Source organism: Grampus griseus (genome assembly GCF_964374135.1).
Source record: "Grampus griseus genome assembly, chromosome: 4".
Lineage (NCBI taxonomy): Eukaryota > Metazoa > Chordata > Mammalia > Artiodactyla > Delphinidae > Grampus > Grampus griseus.
Genome location: NC_138997.1, coordinates 122,207,843 through 122,234,347, shown reverse-complemented (window position 1 = coordinate 122,234,347; position 26,505 = coordinate 122,207,843). Strand labels below are relative to the sequence as shown.

General features: G+C 40.0%; 1 protein-coding gene and 1 pseudogene across 2 annotated transcripts in view; both read right to left on the bottom strand.

Annotated features, from left to right (window-relative positions):
• Positions 1-26,505, bottom strand: part of SYNPO2 (synaptopodin 2) — a 145,509-nt gene that overhangs the window by 72,442 nt on the left and 46,562 nt on the right. The gene's annotated exons all lie outside the window — the stretch shown is intronic.
• Positions 8,449-9,280, bottom strand: LOC309822003 (ran-specific GTPase-activating protein-like; annotated as a pseudogene). The gene has a single exon. The product of its transcript is annotated as a ran-specific GTPase-activating protein-like (transcript).

Below are 26,505 nucleotides of genomic sequence, written 5' to 3'. Positions count from 1 at the left end.
GGAGACACAAGAGGGAAGAGATATGGGGATATATGTATATGTATAGCTGATTCACTTTGTTATAAAGCAGAAACTAACACACCATTGTAAAGCAATTATACTCCAATAAAGATGTTAAAAAAAAAAAAAAAGAACACACGCTAAGCCTTAGAGACCTCTTACTTTCATTTTCACTAGTTGCTTTGTTCTTAGCCAGCTTGCTTTGTTCTAAGTCTGTAGTCTTTCAGCAAGTCAAGGGCTAGGCTGAAATCCCAGAGCAAATTTCTCCAAGGCCAAAGAAGGAAATGTTCTACAGTCTTTGGAAACCAATAACCAAGAACATTAGGTTATCTTATTTGGATGTTAATATATTGGATGTTACACATTTTTCACGCAAATTAGACATTTTATGGATTAGCTCTGTATCTTCATTACATCACATTCTCTAACAAAGGTTAAAGGTGCATGGATAGGTCCATGGTTTGTTTTTTGGTTTTTGGTTTTTTTTTTTTGCGGTACGCGGGCCTCTCACTGTTGTGGCCTCTCCCGTTGTGGAGCACAGGCTCCGGACGCGCAGGCTCCGCGGCCATGGCTCACGGGCCCAGCCACTCCGCGGCATGTGGGATCTTCCCGGACCGGGGCACGAACCCGTGTCCCCTGCATCGGCAGGCGGACTCTCAACCACTGCACCACCAGGGAAGCCCCAATAGGTCCATGTTTTAAGTAGACACTACATTTTTTGTAAAATATAAGGTTTTTCAAACAAAGTCAAAGGGAATACCACCATAGAGGCTCTGGTGTTATAAATTTTACTTAAGATGCTGTATATCTTATGATTTCTTGAGGAGATGGCTAATATCTAAGGGAATTATCCAGAGCTGTGCCAGAAACATGGGGGAAAAACATGGAACCTCTTTGTATAGAAACTACCAGGTACTATTCTATTTTCATTTTCCGCAGATGGCAAATGGTTATCTAGAAGTGACCATGGATGGGGGTTTCCCATTGTGCTTTTGGTTGGTTGGCCAGAAAAGCCACAGAGCCTCAGGCCAAGGACCAAGTGGAGCTTTGTTTTCTTGTTTGTGTGCTGAAATGTATTAGCGCCTGGCAAGGATTAGGTGTGGAAACCTGAAGCCAGGATTTTCAAAATTCTGGCTCTGAGGCAAACCCCAAACAACAAAGGGAAGCTATTTGTTTGGAAAGCCCAGTGTCTGGGAATGTCAGAGCTAAAAGGTCAATTGTAGAGTTATCAGGAAGTTCAATGAATACCTTATTAACATGAGAGAGACAGAGACAGAGAGAGACAGAGAGAAAGGAGAAAAAGAAGGGAGGGAGGGAAAGAAAAGGGAATAGCAGCATAGAGTGGGAGTTAAAATGGGCTCCAGGTTAAAAACCACTTACTAGTTCAACCACCTAAGCCTCTGTTTTCTGAAACATTAAATGGGAATAATAATACCCACCTAGGTTACAGGGTTATTCTAAGAATTCATTGACTTAATCTCTGTAAATGACTTAGTGCAGTGTCTGGAACCTGTCAAGTGTGCTCAGTAAAAGCTAACCATTGTTACTCTTATTTTAAAGTAACTGGATAAGAAGGAGGGAAAAGATGTATGCATTGTGAGGTACAGTTCCTTAAACACTCCCATGTTATTAGCTAATCATTTAGAGCCTTGTGAGGAAGGACCTACTCTTCAAGTAGTACATCAGTGGATTCAGGTCCTATAAGAATCTCATCAATTTATTCAACCTTTTGAATTTATAGAATCTATACAACCCGGGACAGACTGGGTCACCATTTGTTCAGTTTGCACCCTGCCCAAGAGGAACAGTTTAGGGGATCTTTCATTTTCCAAGTCTTGTACCCCAGATTTGGATTGCATCATCCCAGAAGAAGTGGCATTTTTTTTTTTAGTTTTGCATAAATGTTCCATATAACCTAGCAGCAGCCCTGGGGTCCAATCCCAAATCCCACAGCTTCATGACCAGAACTTACAGTCATACCCTGGCTTCCCTTCTCCATGTGAGACTGCAGAGAAGTTCCTCCCTTGGGATCTGCTGGGTAAGGAGGGAGCTGTGCTCTAGAGGCCCAGCCTCTGGGGAAGAGAAATGAATTCAAGCCTCTGCTAGCTGTTGACTCCACCCAGAAACTGCCAGGGGGAGGGAGACTGCCTTTTCTTCCTCCCTAGAGAGCTCATATCTCAATTCTGGCCAAAAGGTATTGCTTGAGTACTGAGGTGTGGGAGCTAGAGGGAGAGATGATGGAAATAAACCACATTTTCGGTTTCCCTTTTCACTCCAGCAGCCAGAATGGATGGTGGAGAGCTTCACAGCCATTGTCATTGAGTCCCTCTGTCTGAACTGCCATCCTCTGACCCACCTAAGATTAACTGTGCTTGTCCTGTCAGACTTGGGTTTCTGTGATCTGCAATCCCATTCCCTCTCTATTTCTTCTTAGCATCTCAAATGTAATAATTTAATTCATCCTCAGACATGTTTAACTCTCATTCTCTACCCTACTTTCATACATGTCCTCTCTTTCATTTCTCTTTTCATATGATGGGACAAAATACACCACCACGAGGCAAGCTCAGTAATGTGTATCTGCAACGGAGTAGGTTCTCACCCAATGGCTGCACCCGTAATTTCACTTGGCCCTCAGTTTAATTTGCCCTCAGCTTTTGGACATTACAGACAGTTTGCATTCCTCAAGCCCAGGATCATGGCTAGTAGGGTAGTAGGGAGAAAAGTGCCTGTCATTCTCCAAAGATACGACCTGCCAACAAAATGTGGATAAGCCCAAGAAACCATTTCCAAACATGGAAACATGAGTGGATCAGTTTGGGGCAGATGGAAGTTTCTGCCAGTTCTTAATTTTGCCAATCTCCCTAGCTGATTTCTCAACCACTTAACACAGGATGAAAGGGGAAAAAATGACTTCTATTTCCAACACTTAGGCTCTATTAGAAATGATAAAAGTTTTTTCATAATAAGTAAAATAGATAATAGAAAAATTAGGGGCCCGAGGATTATCCTGAAACCCTTTACAATTATGGAAAATTCATAGCAAGGTTAAGGTTTTTTTTTTTAAGTAAGAACTGAATATTTTCATTACCTTCTCTGTTTGTAGGTACTTTATAGCTAAGTTTATTTTTGCATTGCCAGAAAATTTTTAGCTGTTCACTGATGAATGGAAGGAACATGTACCCCCAACCCAAAGGCATAAAAGTTCCAAAAATGCATTATCAATGCTTCCTTTATAAATTGACTGTCTTCTATCACTCCGTGATTGGGGCTTCAGAAACTTTTTCTTTTGTTTTCCTATTACTTTTCTAATCAGGTTTTCTCTGTTTCCTTTGCTGACTCTTCTTTCTCCTCTATTCCTAACAGTAGGTTCTCTCAGGGCAAATTTTTGGCTTTTCTCTCTGAAAGCAATCCCTCAGTGGGCTTCTCTGCTCTCAGGGATTCAGCCATTGCTTCTACGTGGATTCTTCAAATCTACAACCACATTAACAACTGGTTGCCAGTCATCCACTACATGAAAGCCTGCTCTGTCTTCAAAACAATAGATTCAAAAGTAAAATTACATCTTTTCTACAAACAAGGCCCTAGCTTCTTATTCTGTCAGTGGAGTTAAGACTTAAATGAAGGTAACATCCAAAGAGCCATATACTAGAAATTGACAAGGGATTAGAAATAAGCCTGCCTTCCTGGTGATTCACTGCATCACTTTTGGGACCAAACATTTTATGGGTTACTTAATTATCCTCTATTGCTTTACATTTGCGTGTCAGTGATTTGATGAATATTTATTAAGCACTTACTCTGTGCCAGGTGCTGCTCTAGATGCAGGCAAACAGCAGTGAACATGAAAGACCCTAAAGGACTTTGCAATTTTAGAGGGAAGAAGCCAATGATAAACTCATAAAAATATAAAATAAAGTACCAATAAGAGCAATATAGAGGGTAAAAACAGGCTAATGCGACAGAGCAGGGATAGGATGGGGTGGAGGCTGCTTTAGATGGGTGGTGCCTCTCTGAGGAGGTAGTATTAGAATTTACACCTGGATAACAAAGATACAGAAATGCAAAGATGGGATGCAACATACTAGGAAAAGTATGTTGCAATCCAAAGGGAGAGTATATTCAAAGGCTCTGAGATGTGGACAAGCTTAGCATATTTGAGGAAAAGTAAAAGGAAATGAGGCAGTAAAAGGCAGGTATCAACTCATGTGGACTCTGTAGGGCATGGTTTTTCAACCTTGGCACTATTGACATTTGAGACCAGATAATTCTTTCTTGTTGGACCCTGTTTTGTGTAGTGCAAGGTGTTTAGCAGCATTCCTGGGCTCTACCCACTAGACTCCAGTAGGCTCTCCCCAGTAGTAGCAACCAAAACATGTCTCCAGAAAGTGCCAAATGTCTTTGGCATTGTGAAGGTGAAATAGTCTCCAGTTGAGAACCACTGCTGTAGGCCAAGATAAGAAATTTGGATGTTATCCTAAGTGCAGTGGGAAGCTATTAGAACATCTTAGGCAGAGAGTGATAAGAAATGAGTTGCACTGTAGGACGTTTACACTGGCTTTTGTGGAAAGAGACAAGAGTAGAGGCAGGGAAGAAATCAGAAAGCTACAATATAAGCTTAGGTCAGACACAATGGACTGAAATGGTAGCCAAGAGGATTCATCTGGGAATTAGGTAGAGGGGGTTGAAAGGAAGAAAAGAATCAAGCATGATGCTTAGGTTCTTTGCTGGAGCCATGAAGTAGTTGGACCTAAGCCTTAAGCCTGAGATGGTAGTGCCATTTATTGACAGGGAAGACTAGGAAACAGAGTGGTGGGTGCAGGAGATAGAAATCAAGAATTCTGTTGGCCATACTAAGTTTGAGATGTCTATTAGGTATCCAAGTGCAGATGTGAAGCAGGCAGTTAGATACATGAGTGTGGCACCTAGAGGAGAGTCAGGATTGGAGATTTAAATTTATAGATCGAATTTGAAGATGAGAACTAGATGGGATTCCCTAGTGTATTAACTTCCTGTGGATGATATAACGAACTGAGTACACACTGGTGGCTTAACACAACAAAAATGTATTCTTTCACAGTCTGGAGGCCAGAAGTCCAAAATCAAGGTGTCTGTAGGGGCTGTACTCCCTCTGGAGACTCTAGGGGAGAATCCATTCCTCACTTTTTCTAGCTTCCAGTGGCTGTCAGCAATCCTTGACTGCGGCCTTTTGGCCACACCTCTCCAAGCTCTACCTCTTTGGTCACAATGCCTCCTCTTCTGTCTGCCAAATCTCCCCTGTGTTTCTCTTATGAGGACATTTGTCATTGGATTTAGGGCCCACCTGAATAATACAGGATGATCTCTTCATCTCAAATTCCTTAATTTAATTACCTCTGCAAAGATCCCTTTTCCAAAATCAGGTAACCCTCACAAATTCTGGGAATTAGGATGGTGACATATCTCTTTGGGGCCACCACTCAACCCACTACACCTAGGGAGAGAGTACAGATAGAGAAGACAAAAGGCTTGCTCCAAGGCTGGCACTCCAATGACAGCGCCTTGGAGACTCCAACACACAGAAGTTAGTAGAGGATGAAGAGCTAGGAAAGAACAGCCAGACAGTGCAGGGGCCACAGACGACTAGAGCGAGAGCCTGAGGTTCCTGTTTCTTTTCTCTCTCTCATGTTTCTTTGCACCATATTTGTCCCAGAATAATTTTGAAAGATACTCCTTGAATTGAAATGAATGTTTACAGTGATCTTCTTAAAAAGCACATTGTTCAGGCCATTAAACTTCCTTGAGCTTGTTGGAAAAACTCAGAGGTAATCATCCACACGTTTATTGCTTTAGGTGAGCACATGGAAAAAAGAGAAAGAAAAAAAAAACGTTTTATTTTGTGCCAAGTTTTTACTATAAAAGTAACCATCACTCTTCTTTTAATTCTTTATTCCCAAGGCACAAAGGACTAACATTTGAAACCTATTTAGCAAATTCTTTGAAACTTGTAGCAAACTTCCAAAGTTAAATTTAGGATTCAAATCTCTGTGATTAGTCAGTGAAGTGAAAGGGACGGAGAGTAATGATTCAAGGAAACTGCTTTCCTCTGATGCCCTGATATGGTAACGGAAAATATATCTTCACTCCGGGGGAAAATATATTCATTGTCTTTTCATAAAAATAATAGATTCAGTGTTACCAGTAACTTTAGAGTCAATACTTCTCAGCTTTACATACTAATGAACAAATATATCCTAAAACCCTTTGAATAGAGATATATCATGCAGGATCAAAATGTCATCTGTCTTACAGTGTAAAAATTGGTAACTTGGAGAAATACATTTTAAATCAGAGTAAAATGAATGTATGGTATCAGAATGCAGGAACACTAGTCCTTCCCCCGCACCCCCAGGTGTGGCTCTCTTACTGGATGGCAAGGTACTCTAGGTCCTACCTCTCAAAAACTCTAGGGGGAGCAATTTGAGGGAAAGTTTCAACTTTTCTTCTAGTCATCTTCCTTCTAGAAGGAAAACGATGACTGAAGCAGTCTGTTTCCTGAGATGATTGAAGACTGCAAGAGGAGGCTTGAAGAATTCTCTATAGTTTCCCTGGGCTCACACAACTGTGGACAAGTTGTAGGGCGGAGCTATTCAGGATCCTCATCCCCTCCACTGGAGATGGATTCAGTACTTGCAGTCTTGTACTTTTGACCCTCTCCTCCATCTCCCACCCTCACTCCTACCTGCCACAGGGTCCTAAGGGGTAAACAAAACTATATAAGGCTGAGTTCTGCTTGTCTAGGGCCTTACACCTCCCAATCAAGTACAAAATCTACTAAGTAATGGACCAGTCAATTAACTTGGTGTACGAAGTTGAAGACAAGTGCACTTTATCCTTAAAATCGGAGGATTTAAAGTAATATGACGTGTCTGAACATCTTTGAGATCACCTCCCACCACCCCCACTACCATACACGCACCACATATATCCAAACCAATATTCTGATCTGAATAAGCATTTGGATGGTAATGTCAACTAATGGAAACATAAACAAACCACATTTTTTTGAGATGCAGAAAGGATGAAAACAATGCCTACTATTCGAGAACACAACAGAGTAAATTGAAAAGTGCCTTGAAAAATAAAAGTTAAAGCAGGAAAAGTGTCAAGGAATTGCTGAAGCTAAGAAATGATGCACGACTTGCCAAAAGTCGAAAGTTCAACAAGCAGCTCTTTGATGTGACTAGAGAATTAACTCATCTCTGCATTGTGTTCACTACATAAGTGGAGGGGTATTTTGGCAAGAAAAGTGGCAGCAGATTCTTGGCTTTTCCCATCAGGCTCTGACAGGAGTGAGCAGCCCTGGGTTCCAGTGCAGACTCTGTGACCTTTCCCTTTTGTGACTGAAATAAGTCCTTGTCCCCTTCTGAGGCCCTCTTTCTCCATCTACAAAATAGGAGCAATAACGAACACACACACATTCGAAGGTTTGTTGTAAGGATAACATGTATTAGCAGATACGAAAGTGCTTTGAAAAAGTTTAAAGTTGCAAGTCATTTTATCATGTAGTAAAGGGAATCAGGATTGCGATTTTTCTGACACTACTCAGTCCTCGTAATCAACTAGGATAATCACCATTGTTTGCATCAGACCTCCTCAGATAGTAATTAGAGTAGCTACCATGTATTTAGTGTCACATGAACAGAGCATTTAACAATAATCTTTGATATAGAGTTATTACTCCATCTTCACAGATGACAAAAATAAAGTCCAGAGGGATTAAATGGCTTTCCAAACCACAATTCTGATAAACGGAGGAGCTGGGGTTTGAATCCAGATCCGATTCCCAGGCACATTCTCTTACATACTAGGCCACACAGAATGAAGACCAGAGAGATGTGAAACATGGCCCCCAATTGCATGGGTGGGTGTATTGATGGACCCCAGCCTACCTATTCTCTTCACTAATTCTCAAGAGCCTTTCAAGTCAGCAGCATCCACTAGGTCCCTGACATGGAAGATCACAGGGAACTTCCCTTGGGAGGTGCCTCCTGTGTTTGTGGGGAATGGTTTTTCCAAATAAAGATCCCAGTTTCAAAGACCTTGGCCAGGACACTCTTTGGACCTATTGTGAGTGAGTTCATAAGCTTTTTATCACCATGTTATCTTCCTGCATCTATTCTCCATGTACCTAAAGAAAAGGAATAAGATCACCCAAGCTCTATGGCTTAGAAACCATTTTATTTTACTGTTGAGTTACACTTGCTTGCATCTGTCCCACCAAGCTTCCTCCCTGTTGTTTTATTATGAGTGCTCAATAAGCATTATTGATTGACTGGGTGTCTAAGTAGGGACTGATTTACCCAATAAGGAATATTTTTTTTTTCAGGTTCAACAAATGTTTTGTTTATTTGCTATTTTGATGACTACAGATAAATGTTTCCACTATGGAAAAGAAAGTTAGCACAGTACATTCTCACGACTGGGTAACGGATTTTCTGAAGTCGTTTTCATTAGGGCAAAAACTTAGAAAAAAACAACCTGAATATTGGAGGCCAGTACTTTATATAAAGTCCCTTGTAAAAACAAAACAGAATAAAAACAAACCAAAAAGAAGAGGGCAGGGCAAAATTTAAAAAAAGAAAAAGGGAAAAGACAGGGAGAAAGGACACAACGGGGGCCGACTCATTGCTCCTCTTCAGCCGCCACTTTGGTCTCGTCCTCGGGCTCCCTGCCCTCCTTCACCGAAAGAGCTTCTAGCTTCTCGGCTACTTTCTCGGCACTGTCATTTTTGCCTGTTCCTTTCTTTTCTCTCTCTTCAATCTCTTTCCTGCATTCTTCAAACTTCGAATTTCTGTGCGTTCTCGGCGTTAAGGAAGCGGATGGCCGGCAGCTCCTGCTTGGGGCGCTGGCCGGCGAAGTCGGCGTGGGTAGTCCAGACCCAGGCGCGGTCACTGCCCGCGTTCGGCTTCAGCTCCACCACCGGCGTGATGCAGTGGTTGGCGCAGGTCTGGAGGGTCTCGTCCCTGCGCATGAGGAAGCGGATGGTCCCCTTCTCCTCGTGCTTCAGCAGCTTGACATGCCTTGTACCCAGCTCCTTCCCCTCCGGGAGGTCGTTCTCCGAAGCGAACCGGAACAGCTTGGCCCGCCTTTGAAAAAGCTCCTCTTCATCTTCTTCCAGCGTTTTAATTTCTTGCTCAGGAAGAGAAACTATGGGCTCAAACTGGGGGTCATGGTTGGACTCGTCGGCATTCTCGGTGGACGTGTCGTGCTCCTCGTGGGTGTCCTTGGCGGCCGCCATGAGCGCGGCGGCGGCGGCTCGGCGAGCTCCGTGGACGCGGCCTCCCGGCGGCCGGTCGCAGCTCCTGCCTCCGCGTCTGGCGTTGGCGCCTCCCTCCCGCCCGCTCTTCCCTCCGCCCCGCGACCCGAACCCCGACCCCTGACCCCGGCGGCGGGAAACGCGCTGGCAGGAGTAATGGTGATGTTGACAAAATTACGGTAATTACAAGCTAAAAGAATGAAGTTGTGACTACTTATATCTACATTGTGTAATGTGAGTGTGCTGGTCCAGTAACTTTTTCTGTGTTCTCATGTCTCTTCCTCCTCTCTGCAACTCTTAGAGCTGTTGGCCACAATTTACTTCTTGAAACCACTTCCTTCCTCGGCTTCCATAAAGCTTATACCATCCCGATTCTCCACAGCCTCTACTTTAATAACTGCATCTTCTCAGTTTCCTTCAAGAGCTTTTCTTCCGCTTCGTATTCCTCATACATGGACATTACCTCCGGTCTTATCAGTCCCCTAGCCTCTCTTCAAAATCAGTCCCCATCTATGGAGATGGCTTCTGAATCTGTCTTCAAACCCCTAATCTCTCTCCTCATTTCCAGTTTGTATCTACTTTTCATCTGGATTCCATCTTACTCTGTGTTTCCCAGGTTAAAAACCTTTGAAATAATCTTTGATGATTTCCCTTAGGTTTCCAGAACAGTTCATACAATTCCTCCTATTTCCTTAGTAATAGTTCTAGAATGTATTATGCCTTCTTTTTTATTTATTCAAAATATATCTATTGAATTCCAGGCCCTCATCTTGAAAAATGCACAAACTTCTGAGTAAGGCCCTGTTTCCTTTTTCTTATCCCTTCTATTCTTGCACATGGTTGCCAAATTTGTATTCCCCAAATACTTTTTTTACTTTCCCACTCTTGCACTTGACCTCTTAAGACAGCTCTGCTTTATCTATGAAATGAAGTCCAAATTCTTTGCCTGAGAGTCACATCCTTGTAACATCTGGATTTAAGCAACCTTTGGAAACACATCTGTTTTTCTCTACTTGAACCTGTTGCTTTGGTTAGGCTGGTCTTCCTGTTCCTCCCCTATAGTAATGCTTTGTTCATTTTGATCTCTGAATGTTGGCTCAAGCCCTTCCTCTCACCTAGAATGCCTTCTGTTCTCTCATCCAATTCTTCCAGTTAAAAAGGCCCAATTCTTCAATTCTTCTCTTCCTAAAAAGCTTCTCCTGGTTACTTCAGTCCAGAGTAAAATAGGCAAGGGAAACATTCTCTAAATCTGCAGCTCTCATGGCCTCAGAGCCCATGCGCCACCTAAGACACACTATTGTGGGACATTTCTTATTGTGGAACTGAGTTATCATTTAGCTTCTCACATGTGAACATTTAAATTTCCCATTATGTTGTACCTTCTCTGACAACAGAAGCAGTTTGGCATGGTGGTAAAGCGTATGAAGTCTAGAGCAAGACTGTCTGGGCTCAAGTCATCACTTACTATCTATGTGATCTTGGGCAATGTATTTTATTACACCTTAGTTTTCTCATCTGTAAAACTGTGGATAATATTATACTCCCCTCATAGACTTATCATGGGGATTCAATGAGTTAATATGTGTAAGATGCTTAGACAGTGCCCAGCACATAATAAGTACTTTGTAAGTGTTAGCTATTATTCTTCCTTATATATTTCCCCACGTATAGCTAGATAGATAGATAGATAAACATATCTATCTATCTGTACACACACACATTATATCTATATCAACATCTATATCTATATATCTGAAAAAATAGTTAATCAACTAACCAGTTAATTTGGGGAGTGTGGAAATACCATCTATTTCAAGAATATATATATGTTTCTCTCTAGCTCAGTTTTGTGCCTGAATTATGCCTAGAGTTCCTTCAGCTTCTCATTCTTTTCCTGACTTAACATGAGTGTTCTTGTAAGACAGAGAGATGGGCAGCAGACTTAATTTCAGTTAAGACTTTGACCAGAATAGAAATGCCCATTTTTAGTTGAACATCCTTTCCCATTTGAGACATAAATATTCCCTAAATGGCAATGAGTCTATATAAAAGGATGCTTTGTATTACAATTTGTGTTCGGTTTGGAAATAGGATCTAGGACTTTCCCCATGAATAATCTTCCTGAAGTTAAAAACAAGAGAGAGAGAGAGAAATGGGGAAAAAAAAAAAACACTTAAATGATGAAGACATTTAAGGCACATCTGTAGCCAAATTGCCTTTTTTTTAAAACACCTTCTTTTGTTTTAAAGATGTGTACAGATGGTAAAATATGATTACATGAAAACTTATGTACTTAAATCTTTTAAAACACTGAAATAAAAACGTGATTTTATAACATAACACAGTAAAACCTATATGAGAAGAGCATACATAATTGGTGATGCTAAGGAGAAGTTACAGGCAGAATCTGAGGAGAAAGCTATAGACACCATGTAGACAGATATGGGCCATGTGTCAGGAGAGGGGAGATGGACAAGGACCTGAGCAGGAATCCTGGCCTTCTGGGAGGGGTGAGGGGGACACAGGATCTGCTCCACCTTTCTGCATTCTAATGCATTCTTCACCAAGCCCAGAGGAGTTCAGTTTTGTTGGGGAGAAAAATTCACTGGAGAGGACCAAGAGAGATCAGTACCTCTGATTCTCCATGGAGCTCATCAATACTCAATTTCACGCTGGCTTATGGTCTTCACTTTGGTGATCTTTGGCAGTCTATATTAATTCCTAGGAGTCTATAATAAGCAGGGTGGTTCTGCAGTTACACATGAAAATTATGAAAATACAACAATAGGTATTATACATGGCACAAAGTGTTCAAAGCTTCATGGTGTGCACAATTATGAGCAATTTTTGATTTTCAAAAGGAATGGCTATAGTTGGAGAAAGGTTGGGTCCTGCAGAATCTCTCCTGTTCTTGCCTGAAGTTAATACCCTCTAACACCACTTCTGAGACCCCTATGCCTTTAGTCATTAATTAGTGCATTCAAATAATCAATGAATAATGAGCACCTATCCTGTCCCAATGTGATGAATCCTATGAAAGGAGAAGTACAGGGTATTGGTGAACTTTAGAAACAATGGTGTGCCCATTAAAAGCTTCAAATTATAATAAATGCAGGAGAACTTTTATCATTTTCTCTGAACCTTCAACATAGTTTGGATGAATCAGCTAAACATTTTAGCTCAAAATGAATCATGTGTTTAAACTCATATGTGAGGGTTAAAAAAGGGTTGTCTTCCTACCCCTTATTACAAAACTTCCGTTAAATGAAGTGCCAAGGTCACTTATTAGTTATGCTAATGGAACTACAACCTTGTTTTCTTTCTTTTCACCTTAGGTTCTTGGGGTGGGGGGGAGGCAGAAGGACTTATTTAAAGGAAAAAATGTAGGCTTTGCAGGGTTCTGCGTTAGAATTCTGACTTTGCTAGTTTCAATCTGTATCTACAACTTTGAAAATTACTCAACGTCTCTGAACTTCAGTTTTCTCTTCTATAAAATTGGCATAATAATAATTCCTTCCGGGGTTGTTGTAGGACTAGAAATAAAGCTTTATAAAGCACCTGGCACAGTGCCTGAAACTTTATAAAACACTTCATAAATAGTATATGTTAGTATCATTGTTGAAAGCTACCAAATTCTCCTTTGTTGACTTGTATGTGTAATAATGAGAAGGTGGCTAATTGTTCTATCTGGAAAGATGAATTAAATACCTACCATTCAATGTGATCAACTAAAATACCAACAAAACAACTGAATAGTAAGATTTAATACTTGTGTTTACAGATTGCTATTACATTATTTCTGGCATTTTTTTTTTTTTTACCAATCTACACTCTTACTGGAATGGAATTTGAGAATTATATGTAAAATCAATGAGTTAATTCAGAATACATAATTACAAGTAACTCGGATTCAGACAGAATATCCCCTTTTCTCATAAATAAAAAGTTTAGTGTTGAATATTATATAAGAGAAAAAAAGAGAGCTATTTCACTAAATTCAATACCAGAAGAAGGAATAAACTATATATGATAAATGAAGTCTTGGTGAATTTATCTCTACTGAAAATGCCTATTGCTCTGGTTAGGCATCTTGCATATCTTATCTGTAGTCTATCTTCATAATCATCTTCAAAGTGGTATAGGGAGATTTCTGCCCCCACTTCTAATTTTTCCAGGGTGGGGAGGTGGGGACGTATTGTCTCCTCTTTACCACTCTTCACTCACTCTTGGAGGAGGAGGAAGAGGGCCTTGCCTGGTGGTTGAGACTGGGAGCAGGGACTGGGCAAGCCCAGCTCAAGTCACACCTCCTCTTGCTCTTCCCAGCTCAGGAGACACCTTACCCAGGATCTGTTCTCAGCTAGATCATGTGATAAGTTTAGAAGAGTGGCTGGGAATTCCCTGGCGGTCCAGTGGTTAGGACTGCTCTGCACTTTCACTGCCAGGGCCCTGGTTCAATCCCTGGTCAGGCAACCAAGATCCCACAGGCCGCAAGGCACGGCCGGAAAAAAAAAAAAAAAAAAAAAAAAAGCTCATTATGTCTATCCACCTTGGCCACATCCTCAAATTCAGCTTAATTTAGTTTAGTTTTTTTTTTTTTTTTTGCGGTACGCGGGCCTCTCACTGTTGTGGCCTCTCCCGTTGCGGAGCACAGGCTACGGACGTGCAGGCTTAGCGGCCATGGCTCATGGACCCAGCCGCTCCGCGGCAGGTGGGATCTTCCCGGACCGGGGCATGAACCCGTGTCCCCTGCATTGGCAGGCGGACTCTCAACCACTGCGCCACCAGGGAAGCCCTTAATTTAGTTTTTAAAAGTTTTTATATTTAAATCTTCATCTGTTTCCTATGTTTTGCTTCTTAATTGTTTCCAATCTCTTGGCCACATCCTCAAATTCAGTTTAATTTAGTTTTTAAAAGTTTTTATATTTAAATCTTCATCTGTTTCCTATGTTTTGCTTCTTAATTGTTTCCAATCTCAAGACTAGATATAATTTGCATTTTATGATGAAAAAACTTATGTTTGGAGAAGTAACATATATAGCCCAAGATTACACAGTAAACAGCTGAGTTAGAATTCCAGCCCTGGCCCACTTTTCTGTACACTTTAGTTTCTTTTCAGGATACAATGTTGCCTTCTTTTTGTTGAACAGTAAAAATAACATAACAGCAGTAATAAAACTCCTGGTCCTATTTGGAAGCTATATATTTTCACACTTGCGCCGCAACAAACTTGCTATCTCTTTATGTACTGGTCCTGTCTGGTAACAGAAAGTGTCTGCTCTGAACTTCCATCCTTATATTCTGTCTCTGCACAAACCAAGTACATAGAGAAAGAAGACAGGGGACAGAATTAATTAGGCCATAATGTCAGTCAAATCCTCCCTCCCCCAGCTCCCTCCCAACATATCTCCCTGTTTAGGACTAGTGATTTTTCTAGATTTATCTATGCAATAGCATGAAGCCTTGAATAACTTTATACTTGGGTAAAACTTTCTACGTACTTGTGTAGAAATGGACCTTCAGAGTCCATTTGTAAAGTCCAGAAATGGACCTTACATTATTTGCACACTTGAATATCTTTCTCCTTGAATATCTTTCTCCATTTGTAAAGTCCAGAAATGGACTTTACATTATTTGCACACTTGAATATCTTTCTCCTTTTCCACAGCTGATTTAGTTTATGGTTCTGACTTTCTGGGACACAACCCTGTATTAACTATATTTAACTACATTAACTGTATCTTCTTATCTTCTATATTCTTGATACTCTAACATCGGGGACCTCACGGACTAGAGAGGGACTGCCTCTCCCAAGTTAGCTAATTCCTAGAGATAGTGAACAACGTGCTTTGCCTTTGAGCACAATGTTGATGCAGAGCAACCGATTCTGAGCGCACACCCCCACCTGCCTCCTCTGTTCAGCGCTCCAGGAGGCAGCACTCCTCTGCCCTAATCAGCTCAGGACCAGGTACCAGACAGCGAGGGGCCACCTTGATAATCCAGAGCCCTCCAAAATCATCCAGACTATCCAATCCTAAACCTGCTCACCTGGCCTTGCCCATTCCCTCCCTGGAAAGCACCGTAAAGGCTTTGCCCAAGGTCTCCCTCTCGCCCCTCCTCCTGACCAACCCCGGTTGTTCCCCATGTGGCCCTTCATGGTATGGCATGTCCCCTCCCCTTGGGAACTGTGAGTGACAAACTACAGTTGACCCTTCAACAACACTGTGTGGGTTCACATATATGAGAATTCTTTCCAACAGTAAATACAACAATACTCCAGGATCCATGTTTGGTTGAATCCAAGGATGAGGAACCGTGGATACAGAGGGCTGACTATAAGTTATGCGTGATTTCCAAATGCAAGGAGGGTTGGAGCCCCTAACTCCCACTTTGTTCAAGGATCAACTGTATCTTTTCAATGGCAATTATCTCCCGATCTTTTGGCCTTACCATATCTGAATATAAACAAGATCCTGAGTACATTTAAAACAAATCCATACCCTTGCAAATAGCAAAAGAATACATGCAACCATATATATTTTTTAATATACTTGCCTTTTTGTAGCAAAGTTATACTACAAATATACTATATATTCAAGTCTTAAGTTATACTGTAAAGCCGTATTACCATAAATTAATGAAATAATAATTTTCTATGATTCTTTAGATAAATAATATACTATTGAGACAAGGATATGGAGGTTGTTTTCTATTGTGATTTCTTTTAATGGAATGTTGTTTTCTGAACTTCATTACATGCATTTGATAGTGGTTTAGAGTGAAAGCAATTTGAAGCCACCTGGTTGCCTTACAGATTCAAATGGAATTTTTCTGTAAGCTTCATGAAGACAGGAGTTATTTTCAATATAAATATTATGAAGCCAGAATGAAACAAAACTAATTATAATTTTTATGTACATTCTAGAGGAAAAATGCAGGATAGCATTACTCGATACTATATGTAAAAGCACCTAGCTAGGTGATCAACATGTAGCAGAATTTTTTTTTTTTTTTTTCCGGTACGCGGGCCTCTCACTGCTGTGGCCTCTCCCGTAGCGGAGCACAGGCTCCGGATGCGCAGGCTCAGCGGCCACGGCTCACGGGCCCAGACGCTCCACGGCATGTGGGATCTTCCCGGACCGGGGCACGAACCCGTGTCCCCTGCCTCGGCAGGCAGACTCTCAACCACTGCGCCACCAGGGAAGCCCAGTAGAATTTTTAAATGCTATGTTTCCCTACCAGTATCTATAAGAGCACCCAAAAAGATTTGTGTTCCATTTTAGAGGGAAGTTGAAGTATTGAAAACTAACAGCAGTCTACCAGGGTTAGGGTAGTATTTCTCAACCTTTTTTCATGATCATTTTCTAAGGGAGTCTTTTTTCCTGATTGTCCCCAACCCATGAAATGCTAATGCTACAGATAGACTACACACATGTGTACGTGCTGTGGTCCTCTGGAGGCCCACAAACCAGTATAACAGCTAAGGTATTTTTTTGCCCCTAGAGAACTAATTTTTACCCCCATGGGGGCGATCTCACTTCACTGATAACCAGTGAGAATACATGGTTAGAGTTACCAATGGTTCTTAACCCTGGCTACTCACTAGAACTACCTGAAAGGGATTTAATTACCAGGTCCCCATTCTGAGATTTTTATGTAATTCATCTGGAATGGGACCCAGGCTTTGTTATTTTAAAACTCTCCAGTGGGTTAGATCTAGAAAGATCCTTTACTGCTAACCAGAGAGAAGCAAGTCTAAGTGCTTATTCAATACTTTAAGCCTGTGACAAGTTAACCAAGTAACATGACATGGTGTGTTTGTAATTTACCTTCATTGTAAATCGACATATAATACATCAATTCTTTCACACTGTAATAAAAACTTGTATATTTATGTGAATGTCCCATGTACAATTAGGGAACAAATGTGGTGGAGAAAGTGAGCAATGATCATGATTCCGGGAATGTGGTATTTAAAGGAGAAAATGCCCCCTTTTCATTTTGGGGCAGCAGAGGGACGTTACCCGGGGCAGGAGAGTGCTCAGTTTACACTGTGACCGCAGGAGAGCCTGTTTTGGTAGAATCATAGTTCTCAAACTGTGGTTCCTGGACCTTAGAACTTACTAGAAATGCAAATTATTGGACCTTACCCCAGACCTACTGAATCAGAAATGTGTGGAGTGGGAGACAGTGATCTTTGGTTTAACAAGCCCCCAGGTTATTACCGTGATCCACTCTTGAGTTTGAGAACCACTCAGCCATGGTAAAACATGGTTCCTGAGCATCGTGTGTCCCAGCTGCTACTTTTCTTCCTTAAGAAAATTTGCTTTTTAATCCTACTGCTGATTTTTATCCTGTATTTGATTAATTTGTTCTTAATTTTGTTCCTATGAATCAAGATCTTAACAATCTGGACCATATTAGTGCCATTAATGAACTTCAAGAATTCCATCTTTCATAAACCACCGTTGGAAATATTAAGTGAAACAGAGCTCTAAACCAAACACTTTGAACCTCTCTTTAAACAATTCTACAGAAGGAAAAGAAGAGGTTTTTTTCTGTTGTTTATTTTTGTTGTTTATTTTATTTTCTTTTGCTTCCAGAGTTAATTAGCCAAAGAAGTATTCTTTTGGACTATTATAGACATTTAAAATTATTTATGTTTTGCTGGAAGTGCCAAACGTAATCAGATCCCCAAAACTAGGGTGACATTAAAGAAAAAGCAAGTTAGGTTATGGTGATAATTATATGTTGTCTCTCATTATTATTTAAATCATGCCAATTCCTAAGCTACACTGTCCTTCTTTAAAAAAAAAAAATATGTGCTATGGAAGCACTTCCTACCAGAACTTAAAACATATTCCACATGCTAGAATTAAACTGTTCCATTCCCTTAAATTGTTTTACTTTTCCACATAGTTCAAAATTGTCTTTTGACAAGGGAATAGATCCAAAATCAGAAGTGTGATGATTCCTCCTTCTGGGCCAGGCCTTTTAATAGAATGCTGATTCCTCCCATACAGAGAGAGGAAGAGAACCTAAGACACAGAGGATAAGAGTAGAGTTTGAGGCAATAAACTTATTTCGGGTGGCTTTAATCAAACTTAAGAGGGCTGGAATGAAGGTCATCCTCCTCCTCTACACTTTAAGAGGAAATGCTGCTTTAAATAGGCTCAGGTTGTTAACATGAGCATGCTTAGAAAATAATATCGTATGGGAATCCAGGCATGAAAACAAAGTGCTGTGTCCCATTTGTTATGTAGCTTAAAGGGGAAGGCTGTAACACGTTACATGTCTCACTGCCCATAAAAGATAATACATCTCTGCTTGTGACCTTATTGTTCAAATATACATTGTGCCTGATGTAAACCATTTTCCCCATCTGGCTGTAAAAGAGATAATACAGAGATGACAGAGAAGTTTATCACCAGAGACTCTGAAGTTCATAGAATTCAGTCAGTCTGCCTAAAGATGAATTAAACTGATTTGAAGCCAAGTAAAAATGTGATCTGTTATAAAACCTGAAACACCAGCAGAAAAAAAAACCTCATCTTGATAGAACAGAGAGATTAAGAAGAGTGTTTGGTTAAAAATTTTAGCTGTAACTTTACAAGAGTAAGACAACTAATCAATTCAGTAAAAAATTGGTCAACTCTAAGTGCTTGACCCAAAAGTCCTAGCCTAAATGTATTTCTTCTAACCATACTGATTTTTACAGAAAAATAGAAAACCTTTTATTGATTTCATTCTTAAAATACCCATGGCACTCTCTCAGCACTTTACATAAGACATTTAGCAAAGAGAACATGCTCAATTATTTTATGATGAATTTGAAATGTTAGAGGAAATTATAAGGAGACTAACATACCTTAGTGTGACTTTTCAGGATTTTACAGTCTCCAACAATATTAATGAAGACAGAAAATGCACTGTACCCATTCAAATGAAGTTTAAAGAACATAAAAAGAATAACCAGTTACTGCCTTAAATTTACGGTTAGAATGCAACAGAGAGTGAGCAGATGATGTGGAGGCTCACGTAGGAAAGCAGAGGCTAACCCGGGGTCTGATTGCCAGAGTGTGGAATCCTTTGAGAGCTGTTCTCTTCATTCTGGGTGGCAGATTTCTAAAACTGGGTCACAGAAAAAATGAGATAGTCAGTGACCTCTCCTAATCATCTGTCAGCTGTATTCCAAATAGCACTGGAGCTCACCAAACAGCACATCTTGAGCCCTCATTTGGCAAGAAAGTGCTGGTTTTGCCTCATGTCTTACCTTTCTTTCTAAACCTTCAAAGTCATATCTTGCTTTTTCGAGGTATTTTCCTGATAATGGTTTTAAACAGTATTAAACTATTCAGTCAATATCTGCTTTCAAAACAGCCGTAAGAGAAACTTTTGAGGGACAAATTGTTGACTATTTCAATTACATATATGTAACACACTAGTTTTGAAGTCATCATGTTATGGAACTTTGGAGATAATTATACAGGACAATTTGGGGCACGTTATCTTCCTTTTTAAAACCTGTGTAGCAACTATCTTGGGTTGTTATTACTTGGTTTCTAACATCTTTATCTTAATACACACCTTGCTTTCTTGTCCCAAGTAAGATGTCTCAATGGCTCTCGCCTAAGGTATACATAAAGTTGCTTGCACGATACACTAGTAGTTCAAATCTGGATCTAATACTTACTGACTCTTTTTTTTTCTTCTAATTGTTTGGTTTTAGTTTTTAGAATTTCTTTTTTTCTTTCTTTAACTTATCCTGATTTGGGACAGCCAAGGGTTTTGTGTCATGGGTGATTTTTTCCTATCAATATTCTCTTAGAGTAACACTATATTGATCTTTGGAACCTAGAATGATACATAGCAAAACATCTTTTATCAGAATTCTTTGTGTTCTTTGTATATTTCTTGAACAAGATCCTTCTACAAAGAGTAATGGATAGGAAATAAGAAATTAAAGAAATAGCATGACTCTTAAATACAGTCGGAATATACTATTACAGAAACTTTTGGCAGGTGCAGATGATAATGGTTTACATTTATTTCATGCTTACTACATGCTGGGCACAGTATTAAGTATTGTACATTCATTATCATTTAATAAACAGCAGTTCCAGGAGATAAGTACCATAATTGTGCCTGTTTGTTTCATGAAGGAACTGAGGTTTAGAGAGGCCAACAACTAGTTCAAAGTCGTACACCAGTTAAGGCAGGATGCCAACACAGCTCTTCCGGACCCCAGTGCTTCACTGCCACAACATCTGCTTTCCTATCTGCATAACCCTAAATGCCCCCTCAATGATGTATATTTTTAATGTTAACTTTCAGCTAAACTCCACCATAATTCATTTTTTAAGCATTGTATATAATTGCTAGATCCACTGTACAAAGCCATTGAAGAACTAAGTAACCTATTATTTCCTTGCCCAAGGACATTAGTTGTCAAAATAGCTCTCCTAAAAACCAAAACAAATATGATAAGCATGATGGTTGAAACGTAAAATTTATTTTATTTTTTGTTATTGCTGTTGTTCTTGTTATTGGCTGGTAAAACATGGCCTGCAGCATTGCCATGAAATAGAACTTCTGACTTCAGTTTGAATCAGCATAAAAGTTAGCCATTAGCTCAGCCTACTTTCAGCTAACATATGTTGCTGTTTGACTTGAGTTGCTATGCTACTCCCAATAGGGGTATGTCCTTTTCCTTTATTTATTATGGGAAGGCACTGTTTTGTTTTCACTGTAGATAGTCCAAAAAGAACAGAGGAGTTAGCTAAGTGACTGGGAATTTGGTAACCATCTCGATTTGCCTAGGACTAAGGGGTTTCCCAGGAAGCAGGACTTCCCATTTTAAAATCAGGTCTCTCCCTGGCAAACTGTGATGCATTGCTACTCTACTAGGAGTAGACTTGTAGTTTTATCAATTCTTCTTCTATAACACTAACTTATCTCAAGTACACTAGACACGCACTTGATTTGATGTTGAAAAGGCATCCTAAATTAGGTCTATGTGGCCAAAGTAAAGTTGACATCTGAGGAAAAAGCTTAAATACCTCCTTGCCTAAAGTAGAAATTCCCAGATTTTGAAGTATGTGTGGTATCACAACTTAAAAATTAAACTTTAACAGAGAACAGATTGGTGGTTGTTAGAGGTGGGGGGTTGGGTGCAGAAAACGGATGATGTGTACTGAAGTACAAACTTTCAGTTATAAGATTAATAAGTTCTGGGGATGTAATGTACAGTATGGTGACTATAGTTAACACCAGCATATTGTGTATATATATATATATATATATAAATTATTTATTTATTTATTATTTATTAGTATTTTATTTTATTTTATTTTTGGCTGCGTTGGGTCTTCGTTGATGCACATGGGCTTTCTCTAGTTGCGGCGAGCAGGGGCTACTCTTTGTTGCAGTGCGCGGGCTTCTCATTGCGGTGGCTTCTCTTGTTGCGGAGCACGGGCTCTAGGCATGCAGACTTCAGTAGTTGTGGCATGCAGGCTCAGTAGTTATGGCACGTGGGCTCTAGAGCGCAGGCTCAGTAGCTGTGGCTCACGGGCTTAGTTGCTCCATGGCATGTGGGATCTTCCCGGACCAGGGCTCGAACCCATGTCCCCTGCATTGGCAGGCAGATTCTTAATCACTGTGCCACCAGGGAAGTCCCCATATTGTATATTTAAAAGTGCTAGAAGAGTAGATCTTAAAAGTTCTCATCACAAGGAAAAAGAGTTGTAACTATGTGAGGTGATGGATGTTAACTAAACTTACTGTGGTGATCATTTGCAATATACACATATATCAAATCATTATCTTGTACACTTTAAATGAATACAATTATATATGTCAATTATATCTCAATGAAGCTGGGGAAAAGAAAAAATTTAAACTTTTACATATAAAAAGCACTATAAGACCTGTCCTAAACATTCTCATGCTGACAGAAATTTGGTTGTGTGCAAACCTGGCATTATTTCCACATATATTTGTGGCACTGAAATCAATATGAACATCAAGTAATGTTTTGCTAACACTGATACCTCAATATGAGCATTTCTCCTGAAAATGGTCATCCTGAGAGGTTATACTCCAATGACAATGACTTAGCTCAAGACATTTCTAAAACTCCTTTTTAGAATTGCCTTTAAAGTCAGATTCATGTAGTTTATAGCCTGTCCTCAATTTTTATGAACATGGTATTAGGAGCAAGGATGATTTTCCTTATTCATCATATATAGGTCCAAATAACTTGATATTTTTCCCCCCAAAGCAAATTCCTGCCTAAAAGGGCAATGCTTGCAACTTCTGATGTTATTCAAAAGAGCATGACACAAGCCCTGAAGACCATCCCAAAAAGATGTGACAGCATTGCTTTGATCAATGGCAGCATGTTAAGCTTAAGAAGACAACTCCAGTTTTAAAGAGAGCAATTTTGGAATTACAAGCTCTATATGATTGTTCCTTTCCCCCCACATGACTTACGTTAACTTAAAGTCATATCTTTTAACTCTCAGTTAAAAAGCCTATAATTTCAGTGTTCATTTTAAGCCCAGACCTCAGTGTCACCATGCTATGTATCAATCCACTTAGATTTCCTTTCATGGTGTCTGCTGAAATACTGAACCCCTCTCTTGCAGCTTGCCATGTGTCCTCCTCTAAAAATTACTTTTCCCCTCAGGCCTGCTGTCTTTACCTCTAAGATATCAGCTACTTAGCTTGTATTGCTTCGTGGAGAAGTCGGGGAACATGGTTGGATGTGTGAGGTGTTTTTAGGTAAACCGGTCAAACACATCACCCTCTAACAGAAGGTTTTTCAATGTCAGCACTATTGACATTTTAGATTGAATAACTGTCTGTTGCAGGGGACTGTTCTGTGTATTATAGGATATATAGCAACATCCCTGGACTCTACCAGCTAGATGCCAGCTGTGAGAACCAAAAATGTCTCCAGACATTGCGGAATGTCCCCCCACAGGGCAAAATTGCCCCTGGTAAAGAACCACTGGCTAACGCAAGGAACATAGAGATGAGTTGATCTCTTTATAGAGTTGTAAATCATACGCATTATGCGGAGCCAAATTAAACTTCACTGAGTTGGAAAGGAAAAAAAAAACAAGCCTCACATTTATTTATTTATTTTCTGTTTCAGAGCATTTAATGGATTTTCTATGTGAAAACAACAATGTAGGCAGTAAAATACTTTTAATTGCTGAAGCACAATTGAGTGATTTTAATGGAGACACTGCTAAATGCTGGGGTTTCCTACATGTGGGGAACAAGGAACCCAACCTCTTGGAGCTCCAGGAGTATGGACGATAAATGAACAGTGACAAGTGAAATAAGAGTTATGACAGAAGTAAGACCCTTACATTTAAACCAAATAAAAATATTTCTTACTTAGTTGATTGGTATAACAAAATCTGTATCTGGAAAAAAATGCTATGCTTTCCAGGTGAAACACTAACCACATATGCCAGATAGAAAGGTGTCCATTCATTTTTTTTTTCATTCCACTAATATTTACTGAGCATCTGCCAAGCAAGAGACACTACCCTGGGCAATGGGGCTACAGTAGTGAACAAGACAGACAAGATCTCTGCTCTCAAGAAGCCTACAATTTAGCAAGTTTGGGAGATGTAAGCAACACAGTGAGATATGTACCATCCCACAGTAGGTGACAGGGTAGTGTATTAATCATGTTTTTTATTGTCTATATTTTATGATATTTTGACATCTTGGTGGAGCGGGAAGGATTTCTGGCTGGAGAGACATTGCCCCTCCCAGAGCTAGTTAATTCCTAAAATGATAAACAACATGCCTGAGGGCACTCCTTTCATATGCAAATAAACCAATCCTGACTCTATACCCCCAACCATCTTTGTTATCTAACTCTCACCCACCAAGCCAATACTTCCCGTGCCCTAAATCAATGCAGGTCCAGGTGCCAGACAACTAGGACCGCCCTTATGCCCCAAAGCCTGCTGGAATTATTCAAACTAGCCAACCCTAAATTGTTTTCCCGCCATGCTTTGCCTTCCCATGGAAAACACAATAAAGACTGTGCCCTATGCTTTCCCCTCATTCCTTTCTACATCCTGATTGACACTGGTGCTTCCCCATGTGGCCCTGCATGGCACAATACGTCCCCTCCTCTCTGAAAGTGTAAGGAATAAAGATCTTCTTTCAAAGGCATTAACCTCTCTATGTTGTCGCTCAATCATCTCTAAAGATTTAAATCCTACAGCTATAGTCATTGAGATTGGCTCATACAAAGGTTACCTTATTCTAGTCAAGGGGACCAGAAAAGCTTCCCTGAGGAAGGACAGAATTAGTAAGGTGAATACATGGGGAATACATTTCATACAGGGAGAAAAGAATATATAAATGGCCAGGTGTGACCAAGTTGCAATGAGAGTAGAAGTGCAGATTCACTCAGAGTGTTCATCTGGAAGGCAACCAGAAATCTTAAGTATTTACATCAGGTAAGTAACAGGATTTACTCTGTTTAATCCTTCTAGCTGCTTTGTGGGGGCAGAGACCAGATAGTAGGTTTTGAAGCAATATAGGAAAAGACTGATAGTGTCCTGAATGAAGCTGGTGACTGGGAATGAACAGAAGCTGCCCTCAGTCCAATAACATGCACAGAGGAGGCATTCAACTTGTATTTGTTGAATAAATGAAAAACTGTAAGTTCTCATGCTTGAGTCATAGGACAGTTTTTTCAGTAATCACTTAAAGCCAATTTACTATTATTTTGGAAATCATTCTAATAATGTTTTCTAATCCACAGGCAATTAGAAACAAACAAGGGAGTGGCGATGGAACTAGAGATACACTCACACACGCTGACAGGGCACCGAAAGCTAAAAAGTGAAAGAGGAGAAACTAAAAAGGCTTTGTACGTGGCAGTCTAGCAGTCTTTGGTATAAATGCCAACGTGTTCACAAATTTTAACACAATACAATTTGGAAACTGATGCTCATGTGAGAACATGGAGTCTCCAACGAGGCTGTTGCAACAGGCGTGACTCTATTAAGTAAATCAAGAGAGGATATGTAAACTTCTAGTAGATTTATTGTACAATGGCAATTATTTTTAGTTCTTAGCTTTTAGAGCAAAGATTATATGAAAGTTAGAAAGATTCAAAGAGTAAAGTGATGATGCCTCTTAGCTGAGCTTCCAGATATCTGGAATATGTGCATTATCTGGAGTAGCTCACTCTCTAACAGTGGGAAGGCCATATAAACAAGTCGCTGCCATATGTGGAAATGCATTACTCAGAATGACAAAATGGAATCTTCGCCTTTCTCATTTATAAACTCATAAAGACGATGTTTCTTACAAAAGCATGTAAAGCATGACATAGCATTTCCAAGCGGCAACCCCATTGTTATCAATGTCCTCTGTGTCAGTGGGTATAAGAATTAAGGGGGATTTTTACAGTGTGAGTTCCCTCTCCGTCCTCCATGGCACAGCACAAACATGTATTCTGCTGCATGAGCTTCCCTGCCACCAACTTATGACTGTGTTCTCAGGCATTAATATAAAGCTCACTCAAAAAATATTCCTAAATAGGGCACAATGGTTAAACTGGCAATGCTATAAATATTACAGGGCCGAAGTATATTTTCGTCTTTATTTCTCTATGCCAGACACTGTTAAGCCAACTGTTAATATACAAACTTTGTTGTTGTTGTCAAGGAGAGTATGCAGCTTCTTCAGGGCTATTTTAAATGCTGTAGCTCATTTCAAATAAACATTGACCCAAAGGTGCTTGACAGTGAAAAATCTGTACGCTGTCATAATCCTTTTACACAGAGCAGTATTTTCACTGTATAGACCCTGCTAAAGGTATAAAAAGCTCACCCCGTGGAAATCCCATCAAAAAGGAAAAAAATCCCTTTTTCCTTTCCTTCCAGACAGAGAGGAAAAAGGAAAAGATATCCTTATTCTTCAAAGTTGAAGTTTATAAAAACAAAATGTCTTTGTCAAGAGGCCCAGCCAGTTTGTCCTGTGTTTAAAATACATTTAACTCAAATATCAGGGGAAAAGATAAAAAGTAATGGTGGATTATTTTTCAAAACATCTGAAAGTAAGTGTGTGTATATATATATATATATATATATATACACACACATATATAACAAATCAATAAATGCAACATATTCTAAGACAGCCTCTGAAGCAGAGATTAAACTATA